An 18,234-nucleotide genomic window follows, 5' to 3' on the forward strand; every position below is an offset into this window, starting at 1 on the left:
ATAGGATTAAGGAAAACCCCAAGGCATTTTATAAGTATATTAAGAGCAAGAGGAAAGAGTGGGGCCTATTAGAGACCAAAAGGGTAATCTGTGCATGGAACCAGAAAACATGGATGAGGTCTTAAATAAATATTTCTCATCTGTGTTCACAAGGAGGAAGACAATGTAGTTGGGGATTTCAGTGGGGACAGTGAACTTCCAGAACATGTTAAGATTAAAAAAGAGGAGGTGTTAAATATTTTAGCAGGTGTATAGGTGCACAAATCCCCACGGCCTGATGAGATGCATCCCAGGCTAATATAACAGGGAAAGCAGGAGATATTTAATATATGGCCCTGGTGGAGATATTTAATATATGGCTGCAGGTGAAGTGGAAGATGACTGGCGGATAGCTAATGTGGTTACTTTGTTCATGAAGGGCAGCAGGAATAGGGCAGTTAATTATAGACCAATTAGTCTGATGTTGGTGGTCAGGAAACCATCAGAAAACTTTCTGAGGGACAGGATTACTCAACACTTGAAAAGGCAGTGATTGATCAAGGATAGTCAGCACAGATTTGTTGGTAGGGGATCCTGTCTGACTAATTTCATTGAGTTTTTGAAAAGGTGACTGGATATATTAATGCAGGTAGACAAAGTTAAAGATCACACAACACCAGGTTATGGCCTTGCATTTGGCAGAAGTCAGCAAATATGGAGAATCCCACTGCCTAGGCTACTCGACTGTCATCATTATGGGACTAAGTTAAAAATCATACAACACCAAGCTATAGTCCAATGGAAGTAAAAGCTTTCGAAGCGCTGCTCCTTCATCAGGTAGCTGGTGAGGCAGGATCATAGGACATAGAATTTATATACATATGTCTATGAGGTGAATTTGCATTTGTAGATTTGTACTTGCAGATAAGTTCTACTTTATAGTACACAATCTGTAGGCAGTCAGCCCATGTGACATCTTATAAATTTCTACTTTGGAAATAGAACTCGTTGAATTCAATGTTACAATACAGACAGACCCTAACCTCATATCTTTAAAGCATTGTCTGAGCTGAGATGTCACCTATTTTTAAAAAAACCCTAAGTTATTTGACTTGAAAAGAGTTCTGGGATTTATATATTAATAAATCAAAACCTGCAAAACATTCTAAGTGATTAAAGACTTAACAGCAGTCTAGGTTTGTTCAATATATCACATCAGTTTATGACACTTTGATCTTTTATTATTAATTCTGTGTCCTATGATCCTACCTGACAAAGGAGCAGTGGTCCAAAAGCTTGTACTTCAAATAAACACGTTCGACCATAACCTGGCATTGTGTGACTTTTAACTTTGTCCACCCCAGTCCAACACTGACACCTCCACATAATGTGCAGTTGATGTGATTTACATGGAATTTAGTAAGACCTCTGACAAGATCCCACATGAATCCCACTGGTCCAAAAGCTTATAGCCCATGGAATCCAAGGCAATTTGGCAAACCGCATCCAAAATTGGCTTGCAAATAGGAAGCAGAAGCTTATGGTGAAGGATTATTTTTGTGATTGCACCAGCAATGTACCAGATGGTTCGATGCTGGGAGCTTTATTGTTTTTTTATGTACATTAATGACTTGGATGGGAATGCAGAGGGCATGCAAGTTTGCAGAAGACATGAAAATTGATGTTGTGGAAAATTGTTGATAGTGAGTAGGATGGTCTCAAGCTACAGTCTGATATCTATCAGCTGATAAATTGGCACAGCAATTGCAGATGTAATTTAATCCTGATAAGTGTGAGCTGATCCAATAAGAAAAGGTCATACACAATGAATGGTAGGTCCCTGGGGAGCACTGAGGAAAAAGGGACCATGGTGTACAGGTTCATAGATCCCTGAAGGTGTCAGCACAGGTACACTGGTGATGAAGACATACACAATGTTTGCCTTCATTAGCCAGCACTTAGAACATAGGAGCTAGAAAATCTTGTTAGAACTGTATAAAACATTGATCAGGCCATAGATTGAATGTGGTTTGCAGTTCTGGTTGCCACACTATCGGAAGGACATGATCGTTCTGTATCATGGATCTGGTACCGTGTCTAAAGTTCAAAAGTATGGAAGGAAATAGGGATCATCCCTTCAGCCTCACCATTACAGGGCTGAGTATGCAGCCTTGTGGGGTGCCAGTGTTGGGGATTGTCGTGGAGGAGGTGCTGTTACCTATTCGCACTGATTGTGGTCTGTGGTGCAGAAAATCAAGGATTCAGTTGCAGACAGCAGAGCAGAGACCTGGGTCTCAGAGTTTGGAGATTAGTTAGATTGGGTTGGATTTAAAGTGTTGAAGGTTTCTAAAACTACTTGCAGCTGCCAATCGAACTGGGATTCATTTTACTATTAAGATGGATGACTGTGGAATCAGTCATTCTAATCCAGTAATGATAATCCTCAGGCAGATGTCAACAGATGGAATGAAAATAACAAGCAATTATTTTAATAATCTTCAATCATTTATTCAAAGGTTTAAAGGCTGAGATTTCTGAATACTTACACAGCTTTCCCTTTCACAAGTGCTTTTGGCAGATGTTTCTAACAGTTTTGACTATTGATTTCAACAGGTTTGTTGTGAACTCCAATGAGCTTGACAATTAGTGTGTTTTTTATACATGTTCATGTTTACAATTCCAAAGGCACGTTATCTCCCTTAGAGGTCATCTTACCTACACCAAGGGCACACTTGGAAAGGTCACCTGAGACCTAATCCAGAGGTACTTTACCTTTCCAAAGAGGCACTTTTGAAAATACACCAGCAAAATTCAGATCTGCTTTACCAGGTCTTATCTGTACACTTTGGGTTTAACTCAAAGCCAGCAGAATTCCACTTCAGTGTAAAACATGCATGTCTGAAACATTCCCCATCCCCATGGAAATGGGAATTAATGCGTTTGAAACATAAGGTTATCCACCACTACCACCAATTTCACCACAACTGGGAGCTCTCTAGAGGCCAAAAGTGCAACTTGAATGTTGTTTACGCTAATAACGGTCCTCTTTTGATTTGTTTGCTGAAACCACATTTTCATATTGATAAACATGAAATTATAATAAAGTAATTATGAATTATCAGCCGGTGTTACAATCTAATAATTGTAACTCTATTCTCCTATTAAGCTGTGTAAGAATTCACATCAAAGTTGAATGCTTGTTTTGTGGATTATTTATAACAGTAGTGATTGACCTTCTGATTGACAATCATTTTTGTGTTCCTAAAGTCGGATTGATATTGTGATGAAGTCCAGTTACTGAAGTTCAAGTGATGGGTGTTGAAAATGTCAACAGAGACTGTAACAGTTGCCTTAGCAGATGCTCCACAGCAATTCATAGTTGGCCGAAAATTCCACCTTCCGAAATGTTCCATGTTTACTCTAATGTATGTTCATTTACACTTCCCTCATTACATTTGGATGTAATGTAGGAAATCACAGTAAATAAGAAAATGGCAATCTCACCAATCTTGCTTAGGTTACTCATTTCATCATCTCTATCACATGTAATGCTGAAGCAGGGTCATAAGATTTTTCCATGTGCCTAGATAATGCTGTATTGTGGTTTCATGCTGCTCTGGTTTCACCTGGAGGATTTTTTTTAAAATAAACTATTTAAAATCATTAGGTATGCTGGTTTATTAATGACACATATAATTGCCTCAAGAAAAAGACATGAAAGGTCATCCATCCCCTTGAGCCTGATCATTTCCCTTAATTCCATCAAGTAGCATCAGTTCTGTAACCATTAAATATCTTTCTGTATTAAAGACCTGCCGATTTCAATTTTGAAATTTTCAATACACTAAAATAAGAGTACTAGATTTCCACAAGCCATTATGGGAACAAATGTTTTCTGACTACATCACCATCTCAAAACTTAAGATAATTTTCCTTTTGCTGTGTTTTCCAACCAGAGGCTTTCTAACTCATTCACCCTATCAAAATATTCGACTGATGTCACATACATTCTGCAGGTGAAGACAAGAACCTTTACTCTAGCTTTCAGAGGGAGCAGATGTATCTGTACCAACTCTTTAATGTGCTAGTAATTTATACTTGACCAAATGTAGTTGTACTTATTGCTGCCATGCAATAAACCTTCTCTTCATCCAAGAACCGTGCCCCTTCTGTAGGTAATCTAAGGTGGTGTACGCTTTACCACTAATCACTGTATAGGCCCAAGTCAAAGGAGAATAGATGGCAATGAACAACCTCAAACAATCTCTACCCAATACTTGGTGGATGTAGCAAATATTACAATGTACTGGGAGCAGTCATCTAAATAAATACCATAAAGTCTGCAACCTGCCCTCATAATTGAATTGAACCTGTACTGCTATTGAATCTAAGGCTTCCTTGAGATCCAGTGCCAGAAATAACTAGAGTATTCTGTTCAGGTCTAACCAAGCTTCAGATAACTACAAGAATAACTTCAAATCCTTTGTATTCAAGTCAACTTGAATTAAAAGTCAACAGACCATCAGCCCCTTAAATTATATTCTGTACCTCGCTTTTAGGACATCCAAAGTAAATGACATCACAGCTCCCAAAATAAATGTATTCACCATAGTTTTTCCCTCTACCCTCTTTGATCCCTTTGCAAACTTCTCTTGCCATCTACAAGACACATAGTCCTCCATACCTCAGTGTTGTCAGAAAACTGACTCCATTCCCTGGTGGATGCCAATGGTCACTTCCTACCAATTTGAGTACATACTCATTCACTTTATTCACTCTATCTCCTTTCAATTTAACACCAATAGGTTACGATCCAGTTCATGCACTTTTTGTCAACAATTTCCTCATGTTGAATACATTTTGGAAGTCTGAACAAATAACATCCATACATACTCTCTGATTCAGTTTTTGAGTTACCACCTCAAATCAATCAATAAGATCTGTTTGACATAGCTTCATCTTTGCATCTGTTCATACTTCTTCAAGAGCTTCCAAACCTCCATTTTGTATTTGGTTTTCATTGGTTTTGTTGGTCCTTCATATTGCTACACTTCTGGTGTCAGGACATTAAAATCTGTCCCTTAAACTTGATTAATATGTAAGAAATTCTGTTTGATATTAGGAAAAAATTATTACCAATGCTTATGCACATGAGCAATTAGTGATTTGCTGACTAGCCCATTGTGCCGCTTGACTGTGATTGTTGGTGCTTTAAACGATTTTGATCTCTCCACCAGAAGAGTTGCATGACTATGGGCAGAATGATGGCAAGAAACTATCGTCAATGCCAATTAAAAACATACTAAAGATGTTTATTTCAATCCAGAAACCCCCCCACTGTTGATGAGGTGTTTAAGAAGAATCACTCTTTTTCAATAATGTATTGATAGGCAAAAGAAGTTTCATACATTTTGTGGACGTTCCAGATCATACGCACCCTGTCTTAGCAAGATTCTTTTAGAACTTTCAATAACTCAGCTTTGACTCAGATATTAGATCAGAGTGGTGCTGGAAAAGCATAGCAGGTCAGGCAGCATCCAAGGAGCAGGAAAATCGACGTTTCGGGCAAAGGCCCTTCATCAGGAATAAAGCCTCCAGGGTGGAGAGATAATTGTTGGGGGGGGTTTGGGGAGAAGGTAGCAAACAGTGCAATAGGTGAATGGGTGTGGGGATGGAGGTGATAGGTTAGAGAGGAAGGTGGGGGAAGGTAGCAAAGAGTACAATGGGTGAATGAGGGTGAGGATGGAGATGATAGGTCAGAGAGGAGGGTGGAGCAGATAGGTGGGAAGGGAGATTTGCAGATATGACAGGTCATGAGGACAGTGCTGAGCTGGAAGGTTGGAACTAGGGTAAGGTGGGGGAAGGGGAAATGAGGAAACTGGTGAAGTCCACATCGATGCCCTGGAATTGAAGTGTTCCAAGCGGAAGATGAGGCGTTCTTCCTCCAGGCGTCGGGTAGTGAGGGACCGGTGGTGGAGGAGGCCCAAGACCTGCATGTCCTCGGCAGAGTGGGAGGGGGAATTGAAATGTTGGGCCACGGGGCAGTGGGGTTGATTGGTGCAGATGTCCCAGAGATGTTCCCTGAAGCACTCTGCTGGGAGGCATCCAGTCTCCCCAATGTAAAGGAGACCGCATCAGGAGCAGCGGATACAATAAATTACATTGGTGGATGTGCAGGTGAAAGTTTGATGGATGTGGAAGGCTCCTTTGGGGCCTTGGATGGAGGTGAGGGAGGAGGTGTGGGCACAGGTTTTAAAATTCCTTAAGTAGCAGGGGAGGGTGCCAGGACGGGAGGGTGGGTTGTTGGGGGGGCATGGACCTGACCAGGGAGTCACTGAGGGAATGGTCTTTGCGGAAGGCGGAAAGGGGTGGGGAGGGAAATATATCTCTGGTGGTGGGGTCTGTTTGGAGGTGGCAAAAATGTCGGCGGATGATATGGTTAATGCGAAGGTTGGTAGGGTGGAAAGTAAGGACCGGGGGGGTTCTGTCCTTGTTACGGTTGGAGGGGTGGGGTTTGAGGGCGGAGGTGCGAGATGTGGATGAAATGCGTTGGAGGGCATCTTCAACCATGTGGGAAGGGAAATTGCGATCTCTAAAAAAGGAGGCCATATGGTGTGTTCTGTGGTGGAACTGGTCCTCCTGGGAGCAGATGCGGCGGAGGCGGAGGAATTGGGAATACAGAATGGCATTTTTGCAGGAGGTAGGGTGGGAAGAGGTGTAATCCAGGTAGCTGTGGGAGTCGGTGGGTTTGTAAAAAATGTCAGTGTCAAGTCGGTCGTCATTAATGGAGATGGAGAGGTCCAGGAAGGGGAGGGAGGTGTCAGAGATGGTCCAGGTGAATTTAAGGTCAGGGTAGAATGTGTTGGTGAAGTTGATGAACTGCTCAAACTCCTTGCGGGAGCACAAGGTGGCGCCAATGCAGTCATCAATGTAGCGGAGGAAGAGTTGGGGAGTGGTGCCGGTGTAACTACAGAAGATGGACTGTTCTATGTAGCCGCCAAAGAGACAGGCATAGCTGGGGCCCATACGGGTGCCCATGGCTACCGCTTTGGTCTGGAGGAAGTGGGAGGATTCGAAGGAGAAATTGTAAAGGGTGAGGACCAGTTCAGCCAGACGAATGAGAGTATCAGTGGAAGGGTACTGTTTGGGATGTCTGCAGTGGACGAAACGGAGGGCTTGGAGGCCCTGGTCATGGCGGATGGAGGTGTAGAGGGATTGGATGTCCATGGTGAAGATGAGGCATTGAGGGCCGGGGAAACAGAAGTCTTGGAGGAGATGGATGGCTTGGGTGGTGTCTCGAATGTATGTGGGGACTTCCTGGACTAGGGGGGATAGGACAGTATCGAGGTAAGTGGAGATGAGTTCAGTGGGGCAGGAGCATGCTGAGACAATGGGTGGGCCAGGGTGCTCAGGCTTGTGGATTTTGGGAAGGAGGTAGAATCAGGCGGTGCGGAGTTCCCAGACTATGAGGTTGGAGACTGTAGGTGGGAGATCTCCTGAGGTGATGAGGATCTGTATGGTCTGGGAGATGATGGTTTGGTGATGGGGGAGTGGGGTCATGGTCGAGGGAGTGGTAAGAGGAGGTGTCTTCGAGTAGGCGTCTGGCTTTAGCCTTATGGAGGTCAGTGCACCAAACTACCACTGCACCCCCTTTATCCACAGCTTTGATGGTGAGGTTGGGATTGACTCAGATATGCATGCTTGTAGTGTTGTATTCAGTTTATTTTGTGGTATGTTTCAGAACTGTTGCCGATCTCAGGAGTCCCTGCATCTTTTATTCTCAAACTATGCTTAACTCCGTTCTATTGTGATTGGACTATCTGAGGAATTCAGCCAAGATTGTGGCCTGAAGAGGTTGAAGTGGATATTTTTAAAACTTGAGTATGATCCTGATGCAAAGTTATGTTTAGAAAGGGGTGGACTGGCTGCTTTTACCTATTTATAGGACAAAGCTACAACTCAATAGACTTACAGCGTTTTATGCAGCTAATAGCCTGAGTGTTTCCTTATCCTGCAGGTGCCTGTCAATCGCAGTTTAATTAAGAAGCTTATACCTGACCCAAGAAGATTCTTTAGGATCAGGGTCAGATGTCAAATTTGGGGCTGGAATATTTTGGTATCAATATAAAAAAATGTCGTGTAACTAGAGATAGATCAACTATTGTGGTGTGCTATTTCCTATATTTTAATGAGTTGTTTATATTTTTTATTTGTTCATGGGTTGAGATATCATTGGTAAGGGCAGCTTGTATCGTCCATTCCTTGAGAAAGTGGCAGTGAGTTACCTTTGTGAACCATTACAATGTACTGGGGTGGATATAGTCACAGTGCTCATAGGAAGGCAGTTCCAGGGTTTTTATCCAGAAACAATGAAGGAAGTGTGATATAGTACCAGGTAAGGATGGTGAGTACCTTGGAGCAGAACTTGAAAATATGCATCATGCCCTCCACATTTCCTGAGAATCTGAGCAATGCTTAATATAACATCAGTGATCAATAAATATGGGCTAACCTGCCATAGTAGATTTATTCATAAAAATATTAATGTAAAAAGTGCAAAATATAAACTTTATAAGAACTGGAGATAGTCCACAAAGGATCAATGTCATTTTATCAGAAAGCTTTATTTTATTAAATATGGTAAGTCCTGAAGATGAATAACCTAAGCCTTCTCTCCCCTGAACAACAGATATCTGGCTCAAAATGTATCTTTCAGAATAAGTCAAGAGAGTAATGAAATGCTCTCCAGATTCCTAAATAGAGGCACCTGCAACAACACTCAGGAAGATCCAAAACTATCCAGAACAAAGCAGGATCATTACGCCATTAACAAACTTAAATATCCACTTCTTTTTTCAGCCAGCATTCTGTGGCTGCAATGTGTTGCACATGATTCACTGCAGAATCTCACTAAGGTTTCTTTGAAAGCACCTCCGAAACCCATGACCTCTATCTTCTAGAAAAATTATAACAACATGTGATTATCACCTCCAGGTCTCAGGTCTCCAGGTCACATCACTAACCTGACTTGGGAATACATCACTTGTTCTTTATCATCAGTGAGTTAAAATTCTAAAGCTCTCTTCCTAACAGTATTGTAGGAGTATATTTGCTACAGTGACTACAGCAATTCACGAAGCCAGCTTAGAATTCCGCTTCTCAAGGGAACAAGAGGTGAAGAATAAAGAGTAAGCATTGTCCACATGCTAAGAATCAATGTAGAAAAGATTCATAAATAATATGGTTTTGCAATTCCTGTTGACAATTTCATCATCAACATAATAAAATGAATCATACACCATCCCTATTAAATTTAGGACTTAAAATTGTCACACATTACAATATAGTGAGTAGAATAGGAGTTAAGCTCCATTAGCATTGTAACATTAGAACAGAAAGTTTAACAAATAGGGTAAGCTGTATCCAATAGATTATTTACAAAATGCATCAGAAATTTGTAATAACTTTCATACATTGTGCAAGAAAGGAGCCATTACGTGGTTTTCCTCCGGAAAACATGTATTAGGCAATGACCAATCAATCTTATTTGAGAATATATTGCAAAATACTTGGACCACATCCAGTAGTTTTAAATTAACCAAAGTTCCACATGAAAATCGCTAAACTATCAACACACATGTGCTGAATGGGACTGAAAAATACAGATTTTTTAAGAAATCTAGGCCATAAGTCTTTCCAATACTGTCCTGTCCAAAAAAAATACATCTTATGAATAAGTGTGTTAACTATTGACTCCTGAAAGCTCTTTAAAGTTGTTGGAGGTCTTATATTGGTATGTTTAACAGCAGAAATTGTATTAATCTAATACTACAGTTTATCAAATAAAAAATACTCAGTGCAGGAATAGTCTCACATAAAATAATCCCAGTTATACCATTAGGAGAGGTGAATGAGGGCACTGTGGGGTCACTTTAATTGTGGCTTTGTCAATATATGAGAACCTTTAACCTAAAGAGAAAGTGAGGACTGCAGATGCTGGAGATCAGAGCTGAAAATGTGTTGCTGGAAAAGCGCAGCAGGTCAGGCAGCATCCAAGAAACAGGAGAATCGACGTTTCGGGCATAAGCCCTTCTTCAGGAATCTGAAGATTCCTGAAGAAGGGCTTATGCCTGAAACATCAATTCTCTTGTTCCTTGGATGCTGCCTGACCTGCTGCGCTTTTCCAGCAACACATTTTCAATCTTTAACCTCATCCAATTTTCCTACTAACAAGTGATTTATATTTAAATAATTCATGTCCAACAAGATTAGTGAATTAATTCTGTAATCAATGAAACATAATTTCAAAATTAAGGGAAACCAAGAACCCATTATATTATGTTACATTTAAAAATGAAATGGTGACTGGGCAATGCATTTATCTGTTCCAAAATTAAGCTACCACTTCAAATATCAAATCAAAACATCAAGAACTGCAATTGCAGACCAATTTATACCTCTTGCAATTCCCTCCACCCTCCCTCAGCAAGGTCTATGGGCAAAGAATTCTCCATGAATGTGTACTGAAGATGACTTCAGGCTGGCCGGGAATAATTTCAGAGGAAACACCACACTTATTGCCATGAAGCCTTTCTACTCGAGCTGGAAGTAGAAAACTTATCCAGTGTTGTTTTTAGTTTATGATGTGGGAAGCATGAGGATTTTTTTATACTGTACTAATGATCAAAAAAACTGAACTGATATGTTTTGAAGAAGCAGGAGATGTTCTTTCCCTCTGTTTGACATAGATTCAGATTTGGATTACTGCAGGAATATTTAGATGTACTGGGTATCTCCAATTTTCATTTTGGATGTTTAGATTAGATTAGATTACTTACAGTGTGGAAACAGGCCCTTCGGCCCAACAAGTTCACACCACCCTGCCGAAGCGCAACCCACCCATACCCCCTACATTTACCCTTTACCTAACACTACGGGCAATTTAGCATGGCCAATTCACCTGACCTGCACATCTTTGGACTGTGGGAGGAAACCGGAGCACCCGGAGGAAACCCACGCAGACACGGGGAGAATGTGCAAACTCCACACAGTCAGTCGCCTGAGGCGGGAATTGAACCCAGATCTCTGGAGCTGTGAGGCAGCAGTGCTAACCACTGTGCCACCGTGCCGCCCAGTGTTAAGGTATAAATGAGGATTAAACATATGTGATATGCTTAGTCTGTAATAAAATGTCAACTACATGTATGCATATTTGATTCCTCATTGATACTTGATCCATATTATCATCAAGCACAACTTATAATCCACATTCATATACAAAACCTTTAACCATTACTTACTTTGGGCTGGATTTTGCTCTAAGTTGTGAATTAATAATGCCAATAGTTCATGACATTTCACTTGCCCATTCATTTGCATTCTATGGACTTTTGCACTGACATTATAGCGAGTCACATATTTCCCACATAAAATAATAATACCTATTAATACAGCTGATAAAGAATTACCAGCATTCTACTAAATGGATAACTATGAATTGTCCGTACCCTATAATTTGATTTACTCCCACCTAGTGTACATGTCTGACATATAATTAATGCTTTAAGTATTTGATCATAATAGATTTTTTTTTGGAAAGTTAAGCCTTCAAACCATTTAAGAGGTTTGGAATCAGAGGTACATTGAGAAAATTTTCAATTTAGTTAACGCATTTTTGGAAGATTTATATTGATGAATAAGCAGAATGATTATAATTTGATAGTGAATAATGAAAATTGACAGCATTTCAGCTTTAAGCATGGCAAGTCCTGAGCCACAAATCTCAATAGACCATTTCTTTATGTGGGACACAAACTGATAAATTAGACCCTGGTACCAGAACTACAGGATGGTAAATAATACTAACTCTAGATGATCGGAGTTATCATCTTCAATAGATATCTTTAAGGTTTATTCAAGTTACTGTAAGTAAAAACTAATTCCATCTGGCAGTGACTAAATTTGAATGCAAAATCTTCAAATTATTCTTTGTGTTCCATTAACATGTTGTCTGAAGAAGAGTGACAGGCTGTTTCAGTTAAAGTAGCAGGCAAATACATTGGGTGTTCATCTACTAATATCTTTATTTAGTTATTTCTAACTTCAGGAAACTATACTGCAAGAAACTATAAGCAAGAAATAACTTGAAGCTAGAGTTAAGAGACAACTTTATTATTTTGCTAACAAAAGATTACCAGAACACTTTTAATTATTGCAATATGTTTTTAAAAAGGAGTCATGTAACACAAAAAAAATCCCATTATGAGCAACCTATTCATTGCAAACCTAACTCATTTCTTCCAAAAAATTTAAATTTGTATCTTTTATTAATATGATTTGTATTCAATTTTCTCAACATTTCTGGCAACTCCGGCAGTTCAAATTGGCCAACTGCTTTAAATCTCTCAGGATTTTCATTTCCTTTGAAATCAATCAATTGAAATGTAAAATAGGCACACGAGTCAAAATTTCTTGATCTATTTTATTGGCAAAAGTGAAAAAAAACCCACATAAAACCTAAGTTATAGCATTTTGGACAACTTTAAAAGTGCAGCACGGATTACAACCTGAACTTTCCCCATATTTTTCAATGTGTTTTGTCAATTTAAAACTGCATTGCAAAGGTGAATTCCTGTCAGTGTTTCAACAAGGATGAGTGTGCAGTCGTTTGTTGTGTTAAATTGAAAACAGATGGAAAACACCTTTACATTTTACTGTTTTAAGTATTTTTAAGTTATAGTGTAGTGTAGGAAATTTTAATACCAAGAAGCAAAACATACTTTAGTTGAACTTCTGCATTGTGATGAGTTCTGATCATCAAAAATAACTTGGGTTTACTATTGGTTTGCAGCCTACCATTTGTGAATTCTGTGCCTAACAGCACACTTGGGGTCGAAACTTTTCTTTCGCTTTTTGTAATTAATATCCTGCAGACTTTCTTAGTTAACATCTGGTCTGATTCGTTTTGTGAATGTAGAACAACTATATATTAATGAATAGAAAATTGGGGAGATAATGTGCTGAAATTTCTGTTCCGCTCGTCAATAGTTCAGGTTTGCAGCTAATAGAGCTGTTTTGTAAATTAACCCATTTGAATTTCACAATAGTGAACCACAAAACAGATTAGATCCACTAAAAAGATAGCTGAAATTTTAAAGTCTGCCACAGTGCTACAAACGCTATTTTAAAACCCCAATGAATCATACATAAGCTTAAAATCTGAATAACACAGGGATTGTTCATTTTTGAAACACTTTATCACAAATGGTTACTAAATGAGAGTCAGAAGAGAAGTAGTTAAAAAGAAAGAATATAAATCGGCATGCAAAGCAGGAAACAAAGCAAAGTTGAGAATTTATGTAGAAAGCTATATTTTGAAGAACTTCCTTAGGTAAAATGGGTTGAATTGCTTCTGAACTGCAAATTCTATAGTTCTAAAACCTATTCTTTCCCAGATGAACCAGTTCAAGGTAACCCCTTTCAGTGTCCCAACTTTTTATCATTACAATCTGTACCTTGCCATTGCCACTTCAGCAAGACAAAAATAGAAAACTCCAAAGTATCAAATCAAGGTCTAGTTTTAGAAATGGGAAGAAATGATCTATGTTGTTTTGACACACACACACATTAAATAAATGAACAATAAGCAGTCACAATGACAATATGAGTGGGACATTACCAAAGCAAGTGCTGGCAAAGCAAGATGTCTGCACTAAGATGACCTCAGTATGGGAGCAAATGAAAAGAATCCTGAATCTTGCTAACAGTAAAAACTAGCCCTATGTCTGGCAAAAAAAAGAAAATCTGCTACCATAAGTATTCACTCAACTGAAGTTTGGAAGTGTTGCTGGTTGTGCTAACCTATTTTGCCTTTAGCTTAACCTCCTGCTATAAGGAGCTTTAGCAATGCAAGTTCTTTCCTTTTGGTTTTCATTGAAATAGGAGATTAAAATGAAGTTTTATGTTCATGCCGAATGATATATTATTTTGAATATAACATTGTCAATAAGATTATGAAAGGCTTATGATGGTTACAAGTACTTAAAATAACATTAATTGTAATGTCTGAAAGATAACTATATCAAAACTGTATAATGATCCGTAGAAAATGAATGATTGCTTGCCTTTCAGAAACCTAGTCAGGTGCTAGACTGCTATTAAACACCATTGGTAGTTTGAGGCCCATAACTATAGTGGGCAAAGTGCAAATGGCACCACCCAGTTATATTGCAGGTTGTGATTGGATTTTCCTTGCCAGGAAGGAGTTCTGCACAAGTACTGTTAAAGTTAGGAAACATAGATCAGTGAATTCACACTCTCTGGATGACTTTAATTTTCCTATATATATATGGATAGCGAGACTAAAAAATAAACTCTGTTGTGAGACTAAAATGTTACAAACCCACAACATGCAGCAGTTATATCTCACATTTTGTCAAGGTCCAGCTATATAAATCCTTCCTTCTCCAATGTGAGCCACCTCATACAACCCAGCTTTAATATACTCTGCAGTTAAAATGGCATCTCAATCCAAGATATGCCATTGGTTTTGTTTCAATGCTTCTGCATGGAAATATAACTGCAGCTTATGAATGTCAAAGGTATACAGGGCACATAAGAATGATTCTGCAATCTTGGTCTCAGTAGAGAACTGTGTTTAATGGGAACACAACATGGAGATACAACTATAATATGAACAATTGAACATATTAATTAGGAGCATGAATAGGTATTCAGCCCTTGAGCCTGTTCTGCTATTCAATAAAATCCTGACTGATCTGATTGTAACCTTAAATCCACATTCCTTCCTGTTTCTGTTGACACTAAAACCCCTGTTAACAAGAATCAAACTACCTCTGCCTTAAAAATACTCAAGGACTCCGCACATTTTTTTTCAGGGGCAGATTTCCAAAGACTCATGACCCTCTGTTTTAAAGTTGTAATTCCTGATTTTTAAATAGTGACCACTGGTTCTAGATTCTCTATAAGTGAAAATATCCTTTCTACATCTAATTGGTCAAGACCTTTTCAGATTTTATAAATTTCAATCAAGTTGTCCCCTACTCTTCTAAACCCCAGTAGATACAAGTCGAGCCTCATAGGACAACTCGCCTATTCCAACATATTTACATCTATCCTTAAATAATGTGATCAATAGTTTGAACAGTCAGATGCAGTCTCACTGGTGGCCTATATAACTGAAGCATCATCTCCCAACTTTTGTATTTAATTATCCTCTTGACAAATTATAACATTCGTTTTGCTTTCCTAATTACTTGATGTGCCTGCAATTAATGTTTTATGATTCATATAGTCCTGAATCTTCAAGTTACTTTCCTATTGAGGGTAACACCACACGGAAGGTTCAAAATTACAATATCATCCTACATATTTCTATTTAGCCAACTTTATTATGCCAATTCAATCCTGTCAAAATCTAGCACCTTCTAAGGTACTATGGATTATAAAATCATTGCTGGCGTAGCAAATTATGCAGTAATTATCAAAGGTGATCTATAAAATTCCATTAATTATAATATTTAGTTACATGTAAGTTAATGTATGCGCGTCAACCATGAATCAGTTGTTGGAACTCTTCCATCAAGTTGGTGAGAAAACTATATTTTCTAGTCTTACTCCAGGACAAAAGTTTAGGCTGATACCTTGGTTCAGTCCTGAAGGAGTGTCATATTTCAAAGTGTGTTTTTGCATGTAATGATGTACCCATACCTGCCTCTTTAAGTAGATGTAAAGGTCCCACAGCACTATTTTGAAGAAGAGTAGTGGAGGTATTCTCGGTGTCTTGGCCAATATTTATTCATTAATCAAGATCACAGAAGCAGATTATCTGATCAACATCGCATTCTTGTTCATGAGACCTTGCCGTGCAAAATTGATGACTGCATTTCCTACGTTACAACAGCGACTGTACATCAGGGTATATTTCATTGGTTGTAAAATGTGGGGACATCCTTGGATCACGAAAGTTGCTGCATATGTGCAAGTGCTTCTTTTCAGTTTTTAAATTACAATCACATGTTGAAAAACCTAAGATTTGTGCAAATTGCCAACTGTGTTAAAAGCCAACTGCCTTTAAACTTGCCCCATTCCTCTTGCTCCCTTCAGCTTCGGTGTTGTCCTGTCATTTAGGCCTGGACCCTTCACTTGGATTTCACAAGAAAAACATTTCACCATGAACATTTGCAAAACATGTTAATATTTGTTCATCCTGGGAATGAATGTAGCTATCAGGGTTCTAGGAAATTACTTTATGGACTGTTGCTCTTGCAAAAGTTAATTAGTGAAGAGACATTTATGTTGATTTTGTTTAGCTTGGAGTGGTATATGATGTGTGGTTGTCAAAGTCATGTGATTTGTGTACTCATATACCAACGAGCAATCAAAAATTGACAAAAATAAGACATTTACCAAGCTTTACCTTATTGAACTTCTCTTGAAGTCTAGCCAAGGACAACTAACTAATTGGAAAACAACATTTTCACAAGTTGGTTGGTGCCACACTGTTTCATTTTCCACGTAACATTATAAGTCAAATAAATAAGTAAATAATGGCTAAATAATCACACCAATAGACCACCAATCACAGTTATTCTACTGCAAAGCTGAAACTGTTGTGCAAATCTCACACGTCAACAAGAACTACTATGTGAAAGGTTGAGGAACTTAAGGCAGCTGCATTGTTTGCTACTTGCATTTTATTTCAAACTTATCAAATCATTTGAAAACCTGAAAGCATTTTGTTGTTTGGAGTCTACTTGTGCAGATTATCAATTAACATCCACATTGTCCACATTAATCTTGGAAGTATTCTTATAAGATGAAGTTCCCTCTTAGTTATCAGTTAACCACGTGAAGCGCTGTTTCCACAAACCCCTTAATCAGTCATATACAACAGACTGATTGTTTACTAAATGTAACTGCTCAAAACTGCTAATGCAAGCAGAAAATCAATAAAACAGGCAAGGGAAGGGATTGCTTCTTGAATTTATTGTAGATTTTGGTTGAAACGTACCTTTTGTTTGAGAAATCATGATCAGTTTCCCAGTTATATGTAATTATGTTTCTCTCTGTAATACTTCAGATCCCAATCTCCACAAAGTAGGTTACTGTGTAGCAGTTGCTTTTGTTCCTCGAAGTTCACCAATGGCAACGGACTGAGAGCAAGTACAACAGTGTGCCTGGGAAAGCAGAACTCAGCAGTTGTTTCACCTGGAGTTTGGTCAGTGGTTGGAGACTCATATAGCAAAGTAGACAGGACTTTGTTCACAAACTGGAGTTTGTAATTTCAAAGAAAAAACAGTTGCATCAGTCAACGACAGTGCTTATTGACCTTAATCCTCATCTACAATTGTTCTTTGACTCTTAACTCTGATAGAAAGTTATTAAGAGTGATTTCATAGTAGTGAGAAACAAACAATCAACCAAACAGAAAATGGCTACAAATGAAAATTACAGAATGTCACAACCGAGGATCTCCACAAAATGTCATCACCCAGGGCTGTTACTATTTATTACAGTCATAGAGTCATACTGCACAAAAACAGACTCTTTGGATCAAGTCATCCAAACTGACCAGACATCCCAATCTGACCTTGTGATATGTGCCAGCATTTGGCTCCTATCCCACTATACCTTTCCTAGTCAAATACTCATCCAGAAGCCGTTTAAACATTGTAATTGTATCTGCCTCTGCCACTTTCTCTAGCAGCTTGTTCCACACATGCACCATCTTTTTGCATGAAAACGTTACATGTCAAGCCCTTTTAAAATCTTTCCCTTTTCATCTTAAACCTATGCCCTCCACTTTTGGATTCCCTTACCCAAGAAAAAAGACATTGGCTATTCACCGTATCCATGCCCCTCATGTTTTTATAAACCCTTATAAGATCACCCCTCAATCTCTGATGCTCCAGGCAAAAAAGCTAATCCAGTCTCTTCTTATAACTCAAATTCTCTACTCCAGGCTACATCCTTGTCAATCTTTTCTGCATTCTCTCAAGTTTAATAACATTCTTCCTATAGAAAAGCAACCAGAATTGTACACTGTATTCTAAAAGTGGCTTCACTGTACAGTCGCAACATGACATCCCAACTATACTCAATGCTTTGACCAATAAAGGCAAGTGTGCAAAAGCCTTCAGCACTGCACTGTCTACCTGCAACTCCACTTTCAATAAACTATGCACTTGTCTCTGTTCGGCAAAAATCCCCAGGGTCAAACCATTAAAAGCATAA

The 18,234-nt window shown here is 38.8% G+C and overlaps 1 protein-coding gene and 1 long non-coding RNA gene across 2 annotated transcripts in view; one reads left to right on the forward strand and one right to left on the reverse strand.

Moving 5' to 3' along the window:
- LOC122560083 (uncharacterized) overlaps positions 1 to 17,259 on the reverse strand; it is a 65,870-nt gene extending 48,611 nt beyond the window's left edge. The window contains exon 1 of the long non-coding RNA XR_006314636.2: positions 17,012 to 17,259. This is a non-coding gene — a long non-coding RNA (uncharacterized LOC122560083). The remainder of the gene's footprint in view (positions 1 to 17,011) is intronic.
- hnf4a (hepatocyte nuclear factor 4, alpha) overlaps positions 1 to 18,234 on the forward strand; it is a 175,968-nt gene that overhangs the window by 56,758 nt on the left and 100,976 nt on the right. The window lies entirely within an intron of this gene.

This window comes from Chiloscyllium plagiosum, unplaced genomic scaffold (assembly GCF_037043375.1).
Source record: "Chiloscyllium plagiosum isolate Xiang-an unplaced genomic scaffold, Cpla_swu_hap1 HiC_scaffold_15, whole genome shotgun sequence".
NCBI classification, from domain to species: Eukaryota; Metazoa; Chordata; class Chondrichthyes; order Orectolobiformes; family Hemiscylliidae; genus Chiloscyllium; species Chiloscyllium plagiosum.